This window comes from Solea senegalensis, linkage group LG2, assembly GCF_019176455.1.
Source record: "Solea senegalensis isolate Sse05_10M linkage group LG2, IFAPA_SoseM_1, whole genome shotgun sequence".
In the NCBI taxonomy this organism is placed as follows: Eukaryota; Metazoa; Chordata; class Actinopteri; order Pleuronectiformes; family Soleidae; genus Solea; species Solea senegalensis.
In genome coordinates this window covers 28,641,493-28,660,550 of record NC_058022.1, presented here as the reverse complement: position 1 = coordinate 28,660,550, position 19,058 = coordinate 28,641,493, and the positions used below count along the sequence as shown (strand labels likewise).

At 42.5% G+C, this 19,058-nt stretch overlaps 1 long non-coding RNA gene across 1 annotated transcript in view; it reads left to right on the top strand.

Moving 5' to 3' along the window:
- The window catches only part of LOC122761054, an 83,625-nt gene that overhangs the window by 51,293 nt on the left and 13,274 nt on the right, over window positions 1-19,058 (top strand). The window contains exon 2 of the long non-coding RNA XR_006358523.1: window positions 11,663-11,833. This is a non-coding gene — a long non-coding RNA (uncharacterized LOC122761054). The remainder of the gene's footprint in view (window positions 1-11,662; window positions 11,834-19,058) is intronic.

The following is a 19,058-nucleotide window of genomic DNA, read 5'->3' as shown; positions in this document are numbered from 1 at the left end:
ATACCTGTGCAGGAAAGAGACATTGTGTTCATTGTGTTTCGGTTCCAGCTGTAACTGTCTTGTCTTTCGTCACCTCTTTAAATGTCTCCGGATGTTAAGTGCGTTTCCTTTTTGTGGGCCACATCCGAATCCATTTATGGTCAGGGATATTTGCAGCCCAAGTAATCCATTCGCGTTTGAATGAAAAGGTCTCTCACCGTAACGTGCGTTGCACTGCGAAGACGGATGACATTGGCCTTTGTTCTGCTTTATGTTGTGCGTGGCGTCGCGGGATATATCGCCACTGTTTTCAAGCAAATAGCTCAGCATAAATAAGGCACAAAAAGTGTGACGTGGTCTTTTATTTACCCAGACATTAATGGGGGTTTTTCTTTTGGTGTTGTCGTCCCTGTGCTATGATATACTGAATACACCATGGGAAAAGGGCTGATATCTTTCACAGTGTTTTGGATGTTTATCAAGGATTTGTTCACTGACTCACTGGCTTTTTTACGTGTGTGTGTGTGTGTGTGTGTGTCTTGCGTCACACATTTGCTATTCTTTTTTTCTCCCACCCGACAGTAGTCCTCTGACTTTATGGTTCATAGCTCTTAGTTTTGCTTGTTTTCGTCGCAATCTTGCGTGTATCTTTCTCACCAAAACGGCTCCGATTAAGATCTTCTCAGTTTTAGGTGGGCTTCACTTCCAGACACAAGAATGTTCCCATGTTTACAGGACAATCTGGAATCGGACACATTTTGATGCACATAATACAACAGTTATCACGATTAAGGAAATGTCCCATGAACAACTTGGATTGTTTGAGCCACATTTTGCTCTTATCTTCAGCAAAGCAACAATCACACCTTCAGTTTGTTTTCTTTGGCCTGAAGCGGAGTGGAAAATTTAATTTGAGTTTAGTTTCACGCTGCCCAATAACAAGGCGACCACGGATTGTAAATACAAGTCGTGTAGGTTGGAGATTTTGGCAGCAGAGGTGGAGCTCAAATTAAATCCACATAGACAAACGGCTATAACTTTGTTCTCCTTTACTTTCCGAAGCAGACTGAATTGTGTCTGTCTCGTTCTACCCATAATCCCCTGAGTTGTTTCCTGTACTTGGTTTGGATTACAATTTAACATCTAAGGGACCACATCACAGTTGTTCTCTTAAAGAACGGAGACTTTTCCAGCCATCATGGTGCCATTATTCCTTTTTATATGGGCTTGAGTGGGATTGTTTTCATCTCCCCCCCCCAAAAAAAAAATAATAATGAAAAGAGCACAAAAGAGTTTATAAGTATGCTCTCTCAACACCCTGCAGTTACAGAGGTTTGAGGAGTAGAACTATTACTCTTAGTTTATTATAAAAAAAAAGCAGCATTATATTTATTAACGCTGACATAATCAAGAGAGTAACTGTGTTTTGTCATCAAATGATAAGGAACTTGAATAAGACGGATGTAAAATGGGATTTCACATACGACTGGATGAGACTATAGGATTTACAGACTTTTTAGAGCCATCTCTCTGCCCCAGATTAGCCCTCATGATGTTGTCAGGCTATTTTCTCAGTAAAACAAAAAAACCTTGAATCAGAGAAGACAATATTCAGCTGCTTCACAGGCTGAACATTACTTCTGTCACGTATGCTGATCTTAGTCAGTGTAGTTCCCCCTCTAATTGCTTTCACATTTCCTGCCATAGGACTTTGAATTGATTACGTGCACTGATTAACCGTCACTTTATTCCCTCTTCTTCACCTCAAACAGCAGCAGGAGATGCTTTTATAATGGTCAGCCTCTTTCTTAACCTTACTTTTTTTCATTATTATTATTGTTATTGTGCAAGATCTAACTCGAGTCTTACGTAAATCAGGGTGTGGATATATGGGGCGAATCAAAGTGTCATATCTGTCCAGACAGTGACACTGTGACCGGACACACACACACACACACACACACACACACACACACACACACACACCTACCTCGCACATGCACTCATTTCTGCTTTCTGCCACATGTCTTATAGAGGTACACACATGCAGGAGCAAAGATAATCATTTGTTTTTCATCATCTGGACCGTCACTGTCATTAAATATATCATATTGACTCCTGAGATCTGGAAAAATCTGAGGGGAAATAGCTACGGTAAAAATATTGTACACAATAATAACATAATCCAGACACATTTTATAGCCATAACAGGCACATTATAGTTTACCTTTGACCTCCTGTGCTTGCCTGTGTTTTCCTTTTCAGTGTGACTGATTTATGCAGTTTGACCAACTGCTGTTGCAATGTTCCCACATTTTATTTTCCCCGTGTACAGCGTGGTCATAACTGATGGAAACAGAGGCCAAGACTAGATTCCTGCCTCAATGTATGTCTTTGTGTTTTCTATGAGAACAGACATCGATCCCCGGAGACCCGTAGGATGATGATTCACACACCAGCAATGATTGACAACCACACTTGCAGCGTTAACCAGCGGTGCGGTCTCAACAGGTGCCAGGTAAAAAACCTGCCCTGCGGTCTTACGGGGTATTTCCTCCGCCTTGGTTCTCATTGGTCAGGAATCTGGAGCCCGTCTCTGGTGTCGTGCCACAGCATTCCTCCGCGCCACAGGCGCCGCGTGTGCTGCTCTCCCTACCTTAGCTGAGGAAGTTAATCACCAACAGGTGTAGGTTTATGTGCTGCTGGCTCAGCTGTTTACCTTCACGGCAAATGTGCTGCAAGAGCACAGCTTTGTCACGGTGGGATTTGTGTCCCTCCTGCATGATCTGGGCTACTGACCACACATTATGCACGGATTGATTGTTTTTTTTTTTCTTTTCTTTCCTGCATTCGCACATTATCAGACCAGTAAGATTAGCAAAGGTTTTTAGTTGGTTTTTTTGAACGCTTTTTGTTGTCTGCTGTTGTCTTGATTCAATTTGTTGTTCCTGTGTAGTGCTTCTTTTATTCTATTCTTCAAATATCGATGTATCTAGTGTGTTTTCTATCTTTGTAGAAGTTATAATTGTATACACAAAACTATATTTATCATGTTTTATCATAATGAAAACATAGAATGAAGCACCAATTGAGACATAATATTTAGGAAGGTCTCGTGTGACAGCCCTCAGGCTTTGACTTTTGCCCTCTTCACTGTTTTTTCGCTCACGTTGACCCTCCGGGTGTTAATATTCAGCCTCCTGCTGCTTTCCTCAACGCGGAGGAAGACTTGTGAAGTGAAAATGTAAATCTATAACCTGTCATTCTGTGTTTGGGTGAACCTGCAGCCAACATGTGGTGATCTGTGTGTGTGTGTTGAACGTGTGGGTGGGTTGTGCCACACACACACACACCCGCACACACTTCTACACAAACATGTAACTCACTCGGACTCCTGAAACTCTGCTTGCAATTTAAGGCCGCAAATTAGAAGCGCTAGTCATCTGTTTTCCATAATCTTCCTGTCAGACCAGGGGCAGGCTGGCCCCCCCACATACACAACACGGGCTAGCACGCGCACACGCACGCACACACATGCACATATATGCACATGTATAATGCACAAATGGTCATTTTCACATCCACAAACAGCACACACATACACAGACTCAAAACCTGCACTAATCCCCCCCCTCCCTTACTTTATTTGTCTCTTGAGTTTGTGAATCTTTTTTTCTGCTGCACATTCTTAAAGCGTACATCTTGACACTACAGTGAAACACTGCTCTTGTGAGGGATTTGTGATGTCAAATTATCACTGATCAGACACAGAGCAGTGGGTTGCTGACTATCCCTCATTTTAAGCAGCTTCAGTTGACTTATTTACTCATTATTTCTTCAACACAGATTGCTTGGTATGGTAGGAGGTTGTCGATGGCGACCTCAAATAAGAAAAGGCCGCCCCGCAGAAGCAGAATCGTGTTTGTACTGGCAAGTGTTAAAGGGGACGTAGCACTTGTGTTGCTTTATTTCCTTAATTCTTTGTTGCTGTTTGTCACTCAACTTGTATTTTAATTAGACGTGGAGTCCGAAGTCTGAAGTTAACCTGTGAGATGTAAGTCAAAGTCAAGCTGTAGTATATTTGCACAAAGAAAGAGGGAGAGAGAGGAAGAAAAAAAAAAAAGCATGTCCATCATCGATTCATCTCTCCGGGTGTTTACTCTTTGACATGACATCCAATGTGGCTGCTGTGTGTAAACACTGCTGATTCTTAATACACTGAATGACTCTTTAAACTGTCAGGCTCTTCCAGTGTAACATATTACAAGTAATGACAGTAATCTGCAGCGGTTAACTCTGTGTGTTTTTCTGGACCTTTCCTCCGACGTGTGATCGTGACATGTGACTGTGTATTTGCTTTTCAGTGTGTAGATGTGTGTGTATATGTTTTTCTTCTTGGGTGTTAAGTGAGCACATTTTTATTTTTTGTGCGTTCTCATGCGCATACCTTAGTGCATGTGAAACAGTGGCTTTTAACAGCTCTGTGTGTGTGTGTGTGTGTGTGAGAAAGCCTGGCAAAGGTGACGTGTTCTACATGTTCAGTGACAGCTTTATAGGCTCTGTGGCTCAACCAGGGGAACAAGATTATGGGAAAGGAAGCACACACACACACACACACCCACCCACACACACACTGACACACTCAAGCTGCCTATTGTCCCAGACACTATAGTCAGGTGAGGTCTAAGGTTCAGCGCTTTTCATATTAACAGGAACAAGCTGGAGCCCGGTGAACACATCTACGACTTACTCGAGTGGAAAGCTGGATTGTTGAGGGTCAAGAGAAGTCAAAAGGCTTGGATGCGTAGCGTTAATTATCTGACCGGAGAGCTGGACAGTGTGTGTATGGTCGGTTTTAAAACCATGACCTGTTGCTGGGGAGTTTCATCGTTTAGCCGCCATAAAGAGGGTCCTGTGAAGTTCACCACATCTCTGGTGATGGGGATTTACCACAAGAGAGACACTCATGTGTCTCAATTCAGGCCTCCGTCGACAGCCTACTCCTGCTCGTCAGTGGGTGGAACCTTCACAGCCCAACATATCCCGAAATGAATTGCACTTTCCCCCCCCCAAACAAAAGGAAAACCCCAGCAACACCACCGTTGCTGGTAATCTATCTCCATCTCCACAAGTAAAAGTGTTCAAATGCTCTATAACGTTGATAAATCTTGGGGTTTTGCGAGTAAGTTGAAGGCAGGAACACCCAGTGACGCAATTTCTGTAGACCCTGTCGGACAGACTGTACCATTTAAGAGTGTTGGGACAGCTGGTTGGTTGATCAGAGGGGCTTCCTGATTAAAGGCAATTCCAGACATTTGACCTGATCTGAAATTGTTCCCAAAACGTCCACGAGTAAAAACCAGCCAGATGAATATCACCAAACATTTTACACCTTCTGACCTTCCCGAATGTTTAGCAGTCGTATCTGTTTGTTTCCTTTTACATTGTCTCCCTTTCCTTTTTCACCTCTTGGCTCTGTTTGTTTGTTGTATGAACTACGTTTGTGTTTCTGTAAGGTGAGGGAGTTGAGTGAAAACATGGTCAGACCCAACAGAATCAGAATGTGAATTCAAGTTGAAAGATTCAAAGGCAGAAGTGGATTTGAGTCTGGTGCAGCTGCACCTGCACTTGCACTGGACCATAAAAAGTATGGTCAGAGTGTTCATCAGTATCGTATACATTTAAACAAAAGAAGAATATCAGAACATAAAGTCAGATTACTGTTTTGTGTATTTTAGATCATTTAATCAAAAGTACAGTAGTTCTCTAACCCTTTCAGTTCATATTTCTTGCTTCTCAGTGTGAGTCTACTTGTATCCTCCTGTTGTAACTAAATCACTTTACAGTGTCTGCTGTGTAAAAGCAGGGACTGTAAATTACACATGCAGATGTTTGGAAAAAGGTTTGTGTGTACGCTTTACTCGTCTCCGCCAGGTCCATTTTCACAGTTTTTAAAACGCTCTCCCACTTTCACTCGGCGTCCAACCGCTTCCAAGGGAGTGCATGCACAAGATTCCTGCAGGTGCTCGCTGCAAATGGGGAAACAATTAAATGACACAGTGTTGATGTGCGGTCCTCAGTGAGTTATTCAGGAACATTCGGGGCTCAGCTGTTCATCCGACAACACACCGAGGGAGGAAAACAGGTTTTCCCCGTCTTTTTATTCTTGTAATTCTCAGTTTTGAGTCCCACATGTAAATGTAAGTTGATCCGGCGGATAAAAAGCAAAAAAAAAAAAGCCCCACGTTTTGCGACTACTGCCATTGTGACACCATCAAATCGCTAACTTCACACCACACGGGGGGAGGAGTTCTGTGCACCACTACAATTTGGATTTGGACATCACTGATATTATGTCACAGATTCAGTGTAATGGCTTTGGACCCCGTCTTGTGGAAATGTACAGTGCATCTCACCGTTGTTAACCCCATAAGAAACAAGAAAAGCATTTGACTGCAGCGGTTGGAACTCCTAATTAGGTTGAAGTAGGTCTCTTTGAACCGACGGTGTAGCAGAAAAAGCAAAATGTGAAACATTTTCGGCCTCATTATAAGTTATCTAAAAGGCAAAGGCTTGTGATAATGAGGGCCATCCAGTGGGATGCGATGTGATAGGAAGAGAGCGCCTAATTGTGTCAAATGGCTGGAAGTATTTCACTTTGAATTATGGGAGAAAGGAAGGGGAGGCGGACAGGGGGGGGGGGCGGCGTTATGGGCAATGCAGAGACGCACAACACGGACACAGTTTGCAGCATTAGTGTTGGGAAATAAATGAGACTCTATAGGAACTATAAGTGTGCGCGCTAATTCAGGACAGGGCGATATTAAAGCTGTTGTGTGCCTTACACTTTGTCACAGTCACACCTCTAAGTTTTGTCATCCTCATAGCTTCACAACATGCATCTCATTTACTGCTGTATGTGCAAAGGCAGAATTAAGCATCGCCGCAAAGTGGGAACAACTTTCCCCAGATAGTTTTTTTTATTATTATTATTATTTTCTCCGCCTCACTTCCAGAATTGATGAAGAATTTCATCAGAAATACAAGCATGTTTAAAGAATAAATTCATTAATAAATTAAAAATTAAAAAAAAAATGTTTATTTTTTAATTACCAGGTTTACAGATCATTGGTATAAATAAATAAATACATTTAAAAAAAACACATTTGCCCTTTCTAAGTGTGGCGAAGTCAGTGCCACGCTTGGGATGTTTAGTTTAGTTGTCATTGCTGTTCTTTGTTGCACCGACATATGTGTCCTTACCCAGAACAATGCAGTCACAATTTTCAGCTGCCACAGTAATTCTAGCCCAAACACGCCATTCATTTGTGTTATCACTATGACTATTCAAAAGTCTGGTGTGTAACATTCAAGAGGGTTTATTCTGTTTGTGTATTTAAAATAAATATCTTTTGGTTTCCGTATAGAATAAGCCTTCTACCCTCTATATGTACAGTACTTAAGGGAAGGGCCTTGCTTTTATGCTTTTTAAAGGAATGGACAAAACAGCCAGAAACCCTCTGAGCCTCGACCTGGCTGACACCCCGACTCCTCTCAACGGGCCTTTCAGCTGATGAGCCGCTCGAACCACACGCGTCCGAGGGAGCGGTAGCATCGCTCTCTTCTTCTTTGTTAGGAATGCGTCCAGACTTGTACCGCCACCCGATGGTGAATTCAGACACTACAGGACCTTGACGCGGGAGTATACCAGGTTCCGCGATATGCGACATCTAAAGACCCTGGTTTACTTCCGCGCACATGCCACGTGCCACAGTGCGCAGGAGTATACCAGTGCCTTTAGATGTCACTAATCATTACGCACTGGACCTTTAAAAGTAGTAGGTGTACCTGCCTCACCTACACACATACACCTGAAGCAAGTCCATTTGGATTCTACACTGTGACGAGTCACAGCGCGCATCATGACAAACCTAAACATTTGCACACAAACACGAAAGCCTGATTGTTCAAAAGCAGCAGTGGAGTAGCTCCATGGAATCAAACACGTGTAATATCGGCTCGAGCCCTCCTCACTGGCAGTAATGGCAGCAGGCAGCACCAGTAAACCCTGCCTTTGAACAGTAATTTCAAATCAAGACAAGAGGCTAACGGGGGGGGGTTAGTCAGATTGAGGGTGGGGGTCCTCATTGGTGAGATGAGAGAGGAGACGTCACTCTGACAAAGGATGAATACCTTGTTCCCACTAGCTGACAGCTACAATAGAGCAATCATCAGCAGTCTGCCTTGTCGGCCGATACACATCACAATGTGCCTCTTGAAAAGGGCTCATTTCAGCGACAGGAGTTAAAGTGCTTCATACAGGTGACAGTCAATAGGCCTCGCCATCTGCATTTCAAAGCCTCCCCATCTCGTCAGCACAAGTGCGGACGCTCCGCTCTCAGCCTCTTTGGAGATTGCCGAATTTATCCGTGAAGAGAAAAAAAACAAAAACAAAAAGAGTGCTGCTGATCTTTTTATAAAAAAAAAAAAAAATGATCGTACAGATATGAAACTTACACAAGAGCTCATTTAAAGTAGATTAAATCAAAGTGCCTTGCTCACTGGTAATTAGATTGCCACTTGTATGACTGGTAAATGAGTCTTAAGTCGAGTAAATGAGGTTATATTTGTGCCCTTTGACAAAACAAATTTAGCGGCGTCAAGTACATTGATCTGCCACAGCCTGTAATTCTCATTGTCACTTTGTGGATGCTCTTTTTCTATATAGGAGCATTTAGGACTTAATAAAGGGTGTTTAATGTCCTTTTTAGTGAAATATTTCTTCATTTATTCTTAATAATTTCTGCAAAATATCCATCTATAAATTCCAGGAACCGCTGCCTGTCCGTCTGTTAATTGCATAACTGTCTAATGGGTCACTTAACGGCCTTCAAACTTGGCAAGTGACTCACAAAGTGTCAACTCTGACATTGTTTGGCTGAGAAATGCATGAAAAATTGGCCACAATGTGACAGACAGATTACTGAAAGAGCCGCTTCTGCCACCTCTTGCACTTTACTGACCACTGATTCATTTCATCGGTCATGGTTTGTCATAGTCGATATTATTACGTCACGATACCGTGATCTGTATTTATGTTAGTTGTTAAAACATACACACATACAGTTTTGTATTGTAGGACGCGATTGGCTCGCTGTTGCTCTCTGGGCTGAGCCTCGTTATCGTCCACCTGTTGCCTCAATCAGTCAATTGCACACACCTGCCGCTGATTAGCTGTAGATGATGTCGACGGTGGACGTGCTCCCGTTTCACAGCGCAACTTCGCTCCAAAACAGGTGAGTGCAAGTGTCTCACGACTGTTTTAAGAAAGTAAATCTGGTTTACTATTCATTCATTCAGATGAATTCAAGAGAAAAACGTGAATTTCTGTCTCACCTGTAGATTTCTGTCAAATGCCGCATGCATCAAAACAATCTCATGTTAAACATATTATACATTTGGTTAAACAGTGAGGAGAGAAAAAAGAAAAAAAACACCTTGGTCTCACAATAATTGCCTCTCAACGCGCGTTAAAGCGAGTAACGGCTGAAATAAATGATTAAAATCAGCCAGATTTACTCTTTTTGTCACTGCACACGCCGAGTTCTTTGCTCTATAACATAACGCAGTGCCTCGACATCAAGCTTGGTGAGTGATCTGTGTCCCAACTCTGTGAATTCCCTTCAGTTTGACATGTATCCAGCCTTATGTAAATATTCATTAAATTTACTCCTTTATTGGGAGCCGTTCTGCTCATGGAATATATATTCTTTGGACAAGCTATCAGCCTCCATAGTCTGTGTTAAATCTAAAGGAGCTTTCTGCAGCCAAACCAAACACATTTGCTCATGGCTTTGAAAAACATTACCTCGCACAGATATATAGTATTCGGGACCTGTGGGGAATATGGGTAAACACTGAACTGTATAGTTGTGAGAAGAGTGCAGCCGTGCCAGGGATGCTCTGGTGGTGGAATCACCCCGGTATCCATGCGAGGGTCCTTTGAGGATTTAGGACATTAAGCTTAGTTTGCACACAGGTACTCCTCACACATTTAGATGGAACCCAAGCCCCACTGGATTGTTATTGTGGTTGTTTAATTTGCATGGCATACAGCATGTCATGAAAACACAGGTTTTATTTCACTTTGCGTTGATTTTGGTCGGTTTCCACAGAGAACGCTGCAGACGAGCACTTAAGACCCTCTGAGTGGAACTTTTATTTATTCATTTATTTCTTGGATTGGATTGTTAAAAAAAGAAAAAAGAAAAAAAAGTAAGGAGTCATACAGGACTGAATGTACGAGAAACTTACGGCGGCCGTGAAGTTTGAAATGAAGTGATAAGTGATCTTTCACTGGGGTAGAAAAGTAGAGTAGGGAGACGCTTTGTCTGTTCTCCTTGTGGTTACCAGCCACTTACAACGACCATTATATACAGTGGGCCAAACCAAACCATTGATAATGGCTGAAAGGGCCTGTGTTCCACTTTTTCCCCAAGGTGTTGGATGAGACTGAGGTTTTTTACACTAAACTCTGAAAGCAAATTGTCTGTAAACTTGGCTTTGCATAATGTTGCCACCTAAATGGAAGGACTCTCCACATACGTTTGTTGTGTTTGTTTTTTATTTTTTTCTCAGACAGTCCAAAACATGCAGATTTGGGGATTGGACACACATAAATTTAACCGTGAGTGTGAAAGTGAATATTTGTGTGGCCCTGTGATGTACTGGTGCCCTGTCCAGGGTGTAGATTAATGAATTAATGTTTTAATTAGGAAGAAATTGAAGATTAAATGACTATTTTTTTCATTACACCAGAACGAGGCGTTCATATTTATGGGTCAGTTCTATGGAGGCCCGCCGTTGTTCCATGGTTGGAACAATGGCCTTTCTGCATGGAGTTTGCATGTTCTCCATGTGTGTGTGTGTGTGGGGGTTCCCACAGTCCATAAACATACAATATGGGGATTAGGTAAATTGGACACTCTAAATTGACTGTAAGTGTATGTGGCCCTGTGATGGACTGGCAATCTGTCCACTGTATTTTGCCCTATGTCAGCTGAGTTTGGCATAGCCCCTCCCCCCCCCACGACCCAAGTGTGGAGGTGAATGGATGGAAGTTTTTGCAATAGCCCAGATGGACAAACTAAGCATCTTTTTGAGTTTTGATTTTCCAACACATTTGGAGGGGAAGGCTTAGACGAGGAGTATTCAGCTGCAACATGCAAATGCTATATTGTACACGTTGTACCTTTAAATGGCAATTGGCTTCCTGCTGCCCCCTTTCAAGATTTTCCCCCCGGATTCCTCTTTTCCAAAGAGAAAGAAAATAAAGCAAATTGCCTGTCTCCGTCGATAGAGTAGAAATAAATCAGAAACTTATGAGACATCACCTTCACTTTAAAATCCCCAAGACCAAAAAAAAAACCCAAACTAAAACATCACTATTTGGCCGGCAGCATTGGGTTGGGATTTGTCCAGCCGGAAAAAGACGCCCAACAACCATGTAAACCTTCAGTCACTCAACAAACCTGACAGCAATAAAAATATATATAATTTTTAAAACAGTTGCTCTCTGCCTCTGAGTCTGAGAGCAAAAACATGCACAAAAAGAAGAAAAAAAAATAAGTCAGACTCATACTCTTTTTTTTTTTTTTGTCCCGTGTCCGTTCTCCACCTGCAGCTCTCAGCAGTGACATCATGGATTACCTCACCATGAGAACATGTTCACCAGGGACGTGGCCTACATGCCGACGCTGGACTCTGTCCTGGGTCGCCCTGGATGATGCAGCTTGTCGCATCTCAATCCCACCTGCAGGAAGCATTAGTGTGCAGTGGACATAAATCAGAGAGAGTAAGTGGGACTCAGTAACTGACCATCCTAAAGCTCTTCCACATGCTTAAATAAACAGACCGGGCTCCGCTCTTCTCCTGTGCTGCATTAAGTCACAGCCAGGAGAGCTTTTTACGGTCCTCTTGTAAATGTACTGACCCGATGTTTTCAATTAAACTCGACTCGGAGGTGAGCTTTCTCCCCTTGATGCATAAACCAACCTTAATAAGTTTTCATCGAGTCGTATCTCTCGCGCTGTTGTGAAGAAATACGCTCTGTGAGGTGAAGGCGCCGAGGTCGGCCACACAAGAGCAGGTCCAGCTGTGGGAGGAGGTGAAGGTTTGATGTTTGCTTTGGGAGGACGTACCTCCGCTCATGTGAAAAGAAATCAGAAACATGCTGCTGCAGCCCAGTTCTATTAATCAGAGGACATAGTGTATCCGCTTATTTGTCTTTTTCTCAATTCATTCACTTCACTATATGATAAATTTGTATCCATAGCACCAAAATATTGAGCTATATCGCTGTTTTAGTTTAGCACCTTTTATTGAGTTGAAAGTTTCTTATTCTGTCTTATTTTTGTTTCTTTGAGTTTTCATTCATACTCCAACCTTGCTTTACTTGCACAATGTTGCTGTTGCCTCCGTCTGTCTTTACGTGAAACAAGTACATTTTTTGGTGTAAACACAGAGAGTCACGTGGAGCTGAAAATCAGCATCAGTGAAGGATATTTGTTGATATTCAAAAATGATGTACTATAGCTTTAAAGCAGCTCAAATTGTTTCTTGGTGACAATCGTAAAGAAGAATAAACAGCGAAAACATGTTTATACAACACAATGGGGTTTTTAAAACTTAAAAATACAGGGCTTTCTTAACTTTGCAATCAGACTGAAGGATAATGAGCGGGGAAGAGAAACACCCCTGAGTTCCTCAGAACAGGGTTTTATCTGCAGCTTGTCACTGATTCACATGACCTCAGAATGACTGTTTAAGTGGGAGTTGTCTTGACAGCGCTGGTGCTCGGGTATGAAAAGTTAATGTCACATCTAAATGTCATGCACTTCAGAGCCATGCAGCGCGCTTCTTTTTTTTTCTTTTTTTCTCACATGTAACGCAGAGGCAGGTCTGTTAACGCAGGACTATTTTCGCCAGAATGCAGAAATTCATTCCTGAGAATGCAATATAAGATGCCTCTTTACCTGCTCAACAGGAATTTGTCCTTTTAATAACCTTAATTATAGGCCGTCACAGCAAGTAGTCAATGAGATAACACACTCATTTCCTCTTGAACCAGGACTATTGTGACTTTTGCAAACGGGTATTTTTGAATATTTAGTTCTTTCTTGACTATGATGTCTTATTATAGTAAACAATCTATTTGTTAAGTGTTCACAACTGGAGGAGTTAAATCCCCCTAGAAACAATTTAAGATTACTGAGGACCAGTATTTCCTATTTTCTCAAATACTCATGTGGTTTTTACATAGTTTTAATAAAATCTGAAAAGTATCAAAGGAGTATCTCAAAAAAAATGTGTGTTGCAAAGAATTATAATTTTTAAATTTCCATAAAGCTCGGCACCTGACAGTCAGAGCGTGCTCACCTTTGATATCCAAACAGAGTCCGCCTGTTTTTGACTCCATTCGTCACAGTGAAAGTGTCTCCACCATCCCGCAGTCAGCTTTCACCTCTGCAGCCGGAGGAACGGCTGATGTTATTACCTTATCAAAGGTGGAGGTGTCTGCTGCTCCCAGGGAAAACGAAAGCGAGACGAGGAGGGGAAGAAGGGGAGGGATAGATGGTTTCCTTTGACTGGCTGGCAGCCGACAGGACACTGGGCGTATTTATCCTTCGCCGCTGGCTTATCAGCGGGGCCTGTAAATCTACCTGACAGGTCTTTACAGGTGCCATTAATCCCGCTGATTCAATTCATTTTGCTAACTGTTAGAATGCAGGCCTCTCTCCACGGGGAAGATCAAACCGTCGCTCCATTCTCGCCGTGTTAGTTTGTGTTGTCCTCGTGATGGAAAGCCTAATCCACTCTGTGTAACGTGCAAATGAAAGCGATGAAAGGTGTAACGCGGGCCTCGGCAGCAGTCAGATTATTCCTTCAGAACGTGTCTGGGGTTCGGCATTTGCTGCACACGTGGACAGATTTGTTGTGCAGGTGTGCAGTTTTTTTTTAAAAAAAAAACGATTTTCGCTACACGCTCACATTTATTTGTAGCTCGGAGCTACGCGGTGGAACTCCAGTCTTGTGCTGCTGATATTAGCACATATTTCTGTGTTTTTTGTAGAGAGATAATTCTCACGCTGACTTACCCATTAGTTTTTGGTGTTCATGTATCCATGGTGTCAACATTATTGGGTCACCAAATTTCCAATATCACTTAACTTGATATATTTATCTTGGTATTATGCAAGTTTTTTTTTGTCTAACTCTTAATTCTGTCCTTAAAACATTTACTGGCTCTGCCACAGAAGGATTGAACAAATGATTGTTTGGTCAAACTTTGTTGTCCACAATGTGAAAATTGTCTTTGGCTCTACATTAAACTGCAAAGTATTTATTTGGAGTTCAGTTACAGGCAATTACATTCATTTTAACAACTTTATAATTTAACGATTGAACCATTTAATCGCGCTTTGTTCATAAGATTTCCCGTTTGTTTGTTTCTTTTTGTGGTCATGGGAGTCTAAAAATGATGGTGAAAAATGTGTCTGATTCTGCTGCATTTCTGTTATTGTTTTTACAAACCCCAGACTTTTTTTCTTTTCGTCAGACTCACTATCAGTGACCTGTCAGGCAGTGCACTGCACTTTCTCAGTCTGCATTTACACTGGAAACACGTGGACGGCAAACAAACTTGATGGAGCAGAACTTTTCACCTTGGTCACCCTTTTTTGGTTTCTGTGCATCCTCAGGGTCTCTGCCTGCCCGGGCGCAGTGAGGGTGAGACCCGGATTCTTGTTATCCAACTTCTTTTGTCCGTCAACGGCTCATAAGCGTGCGAAGGCATCAACAAACTGTGTTCTATAACTAGACATTTAGTCATGATGTGACACTTGACCGATTGCCAAAGCAGAATTTCCCTTTATGTGTTCCACTTCAGGAAAGGACAGAGTGCAGCAGCCTTGCAGCTGTTTTGGTCAAGGTTGCAGTAGCCGAAAAGAAGAAGTAGGTTTTGTAAATGACAGTAAAAACACTTTGCTTCTTTGCTTTACCTCTGCTTTCCCGCTCGAGGTGTGCTGAGCTCAGTTGTTTCTCTTCCCCAGTTTTACTCTGAAGTAATAACCTTTGTCTGCCCATCATACCGTTTACTCACTTCCTTCCTAAATGCAGCTTCAAGCTTCTTTGCCACTGATTCTCCGTGGCCTTTTCTTTCCTTCTCATCTTGAGAAGGCCACTTGCAAGAAAAAGAAACACACACACACACACAAGAGTGGATTGAATTTTGGCAGGCTTGCCTGTTTTAAATGGAGCAGTCACCTCCGCCCGGCTTCCTGCTGCAAACATCAAGCACCAGCCTTATCATTTCCTCAAGGTGATTAGGTCGCTTCCTGGCTGACTGGATCACAGGTTCAAGTTCCAGTATTTTCACTGCGATCTTGAGCAGGGTTCTTTAACCGTTGTTGAGTCAGGAGACAAATATTACCTCTGAAAGTAAACATGATTTTAATTTACCTCTTTCTATCTGCAAAGCCACACGTTGACCCCAACCCTGTGAACTGTCTTCGTCGTTGTTTACAAGGATCTGTATCAGTTGATTGAAGTGTTACTTGGCAGTTGAATTCCCCCCCATTGGAAAAACTACCCCCAGTGCTCTAAAATAAGGCTGTTTTACACAAAGACTAAATAAGGTTACATTAAAAATACATCTTCTTGGCTGTTAAGATCAGAGGTATACAAGCGTCCTGTACAGTTGTGGGATTTCAACCCACAACCTTCCACCCACAAGCCTGTGTGTCTAACCTCTCGTCTATCGCTGCTCCCTGTGCGCGCCGCCTTCCTGTGCTTTCTCTCCCATCTCTGATGGGATGTCCTCTCCGCAGCTCGGAGCTACGAGGGGCGTTTATCTCTGACCCGCAGGTTTGGCCCCGCTGTCTCAGCTGCCAAAACAGCCCCATTCAACATTGTGCTGAGTTCATCAATGCTCCACTGACACACACACACACACACACACACACAGATACACATGGAAGTGCAAGCACATACACTTGCACACTGCAAAAAATGTCTCACATGAAGTATTAATCTATTAAAATGTTCTTTGTAGACATAAATTCAATGATTCTGTCAGTTTTCTGACCTGAATGGACAACAAATAATTACTGTTTTCTACTCAAGTGATTCTTTTTTTAGATTGAAAAATAAATGGGTTTCCTCACATTTAAGAATCTGAAGACAAACTTTTGAATAAAAAATCTAAATGATTACCAAAGCAGTTCCTATCCGTTCATTGTCTGTGGACATTGAAATGTGTTACGTATGCGGCACATACTTTTTAAAGTGTACATGTCACACACATAGAAATGAAATTACCACATATCCCAGGCAGGAAAGACGTGCACAAACCACAGTGCTTTTGGCTGGATATCTGTAGGGACTTCTGTGACAAGTCCTACCCCCCTCCCATCACCTAGCGCCTATCAACCTCCGACAGGTCAGGTCCTCACACACACACTCACACATATATATGCGGGGGTCCCCAACCCACGACCTCTCCCTTGTCACAACTGTCTCTTGACTTGCAAACCCCTTTTATCAGAAAACCTGAAGCGCAGCTCTGACAAAGCTGAGGAACTGCCAGAGACTGACCCCTGTGTATATTTAGCAGCAGCTTGGCAGTCGCCCATCCCAACTGTCGAGGCTGTCAGAGCCTCACATAAAGACCTTCCCCCTCCCCCCCACCCACACACACACACAGTCACAGTCACTTATGGCTGATTATGTAGAGGGGGGAATCACAGGATACTTTTCATTGTTTATTTAATATTGTGTGTGCAGGTAAAGTCATTTATTTTGAGCTTTTGAGTCATCAGTCACTTTTAATAAGTGGCATTTTACAGCTTTAAAGCTGCTGTGCGCAACTTGTAGTTATTATTCTGCCCTTTGTTGGTCTTTGTGGACAGAAATTATGGAACATAACAGGCTCTGTCAAGCAATACTATCACACTTGACTGAGGGAGCATGTGTTTGTGTACAGCAGCAGTGCCAGTCCCGTACATCTGAAACGTCTTTGTGTTTTCACTCATACTTTAATGTGTTTGCGTTGGTCTAGCTTTACTAGTTGTCTATGTCACTTCCTGGATTGTCACCGGGCGACACAAGATACAAACACTGCTATGGTTAGTAGTATGGGCATCATTAGTATTGCGTGAACTCATTTAGCAGTGGTTTTAACCCTCTTATGACCATCAAGATAATGAGGCTGCCTGGATTTATATTGATTTTATGGCTGTATTGTCAAAAATGTTCAACGATGTTTCCAAGATAACTGTCAGTCAATATCTGGCACTTATTCAACCGTTTAGGAATCATGTGACGCGCTGGTGTATCTTGTCTGTGATTGGGCGGTGATTCCGTGGAAGTCCTGAGGGCTACCGTAATGACGAATATATGGGCGCAAAGCTCTATTTCTCTGCTTTCCGGTATCCATCCATCCATCCATCTTCTACCGCTTTATCCTCCAACATAAGGGTCGCAAGATCCAAACACTGCTATAGTGAGAGGCATAATTAGCATTGCGTGAACTCATTTAACAATGGTTTTAATGTAAGAGACATGTTACATTACATGTCTGTTTCATTATCAGCATCATATCCTCTGCTATCACTTGTAAAGTGTTGAAAAAAAGTTTTTACCAGTTTATCTGCACCGTTGTGGACACAAATCTTGGCTTGCGAAGGTCACGCACTCCCCCCTCAGCTGTTCCTCGCGCTGGCAGCCAACACCGCTGTCAAGGTTGTCATTTTGTCGTTCATTGTTTGAGAGAAACCTTGATTTTAGCACCGGTTGGGAAAATATAGAGATCTTTGACCCAGGCTTCTTACAAATATCAAACTTCAATTTCATAACTTGATCTAAAAGTCAGGTGTCTGTTCTGAGAGTAAAACTGTTCAAAGGATGTCAAAAAACCGATGGTGATTGAAGAGCAACGCACATGTCATTTCATTTGAAACTTAAAATATCTGATGATTTAATATTTCATCGTGGATCATAACATCTTCAGTGTTTTTGATGAAGTAGGCCAGAGCAAGTATTTCAACTAGACTCAGCTAAAGTCTGTCAAGATGCATCATGGATTCTGTGTTATCATTTTTTACTCCCCATATCGATGTGGCCTGATTAACCTACTGCTGGATGATAAAATCAAATCAATTGACACAAAATGGGGGAAGATTTTAAAAACAAAAGGTGCAATTATTTCTTCTCCTCATCTCCCTTCAATGCCCAAATTTAGCGTCGCGCTCCAGCTCTGCGAGCACATTATGACTGCGCCATCTACCAAGCAAGTGAGTCAAAGCACAGCTTGTCTTGTACAGTAAGGGTGAAATAGGGTCCAGCGTGTGCATTAGCATCCAGGCCTACCTTTTTCTTAGCCGCGTCTCCGTGTCGAATAGATGCTACGTGATGTGCGGTTATCGCAGCGTAAGAAAACGCATCACTTACCTTTTGCCTCCGTGTAAGCCTAATGCAATGAACAGCAGTGCAGTGGTGCAAACTTTGAGCTTTAATGTTTGAACTCCGAGGCACGTATCCTCCAGTAAGGAGGACGGTGGGAATTGTGATGCCTTGTTCTTTCACTTATTCTCTTTTTTTTCCCCCCTTTTTAATATTTCACCTGTTCCTTGTCGTCTTCTTGTCTTCTTTCTCTTTCTTTTTGTAGTTGGTAAATTGAGAGTTTTCTTGCTGGAATAGGATCCTCCACACTTACTGCTGAGAAATAGTTGTTGAAACAAAAAAAGGAAGACGGAAGCATTGACTTTCTGTCCTGGGTGAAGTTCATGCACACTGAATTTCACCATTTCCCCAGCGCTTTAGTGGGAATCTCAAATTGAACCTAATCGCTTCTCCAGTCACCATGTTTAAATGGTCTTTTTTCCCCCAGGTTAATGGGATTTCCACTGAAAGGTCTGCACTCGACGTCTAAAGTGGTCCAGACAATTGCAATGAGCTCTGAGTCAAGTGTGATTAACCTGCTGACCCGCCTGTAGCCATCGCGCCTCTACTCCTGCTCAGCC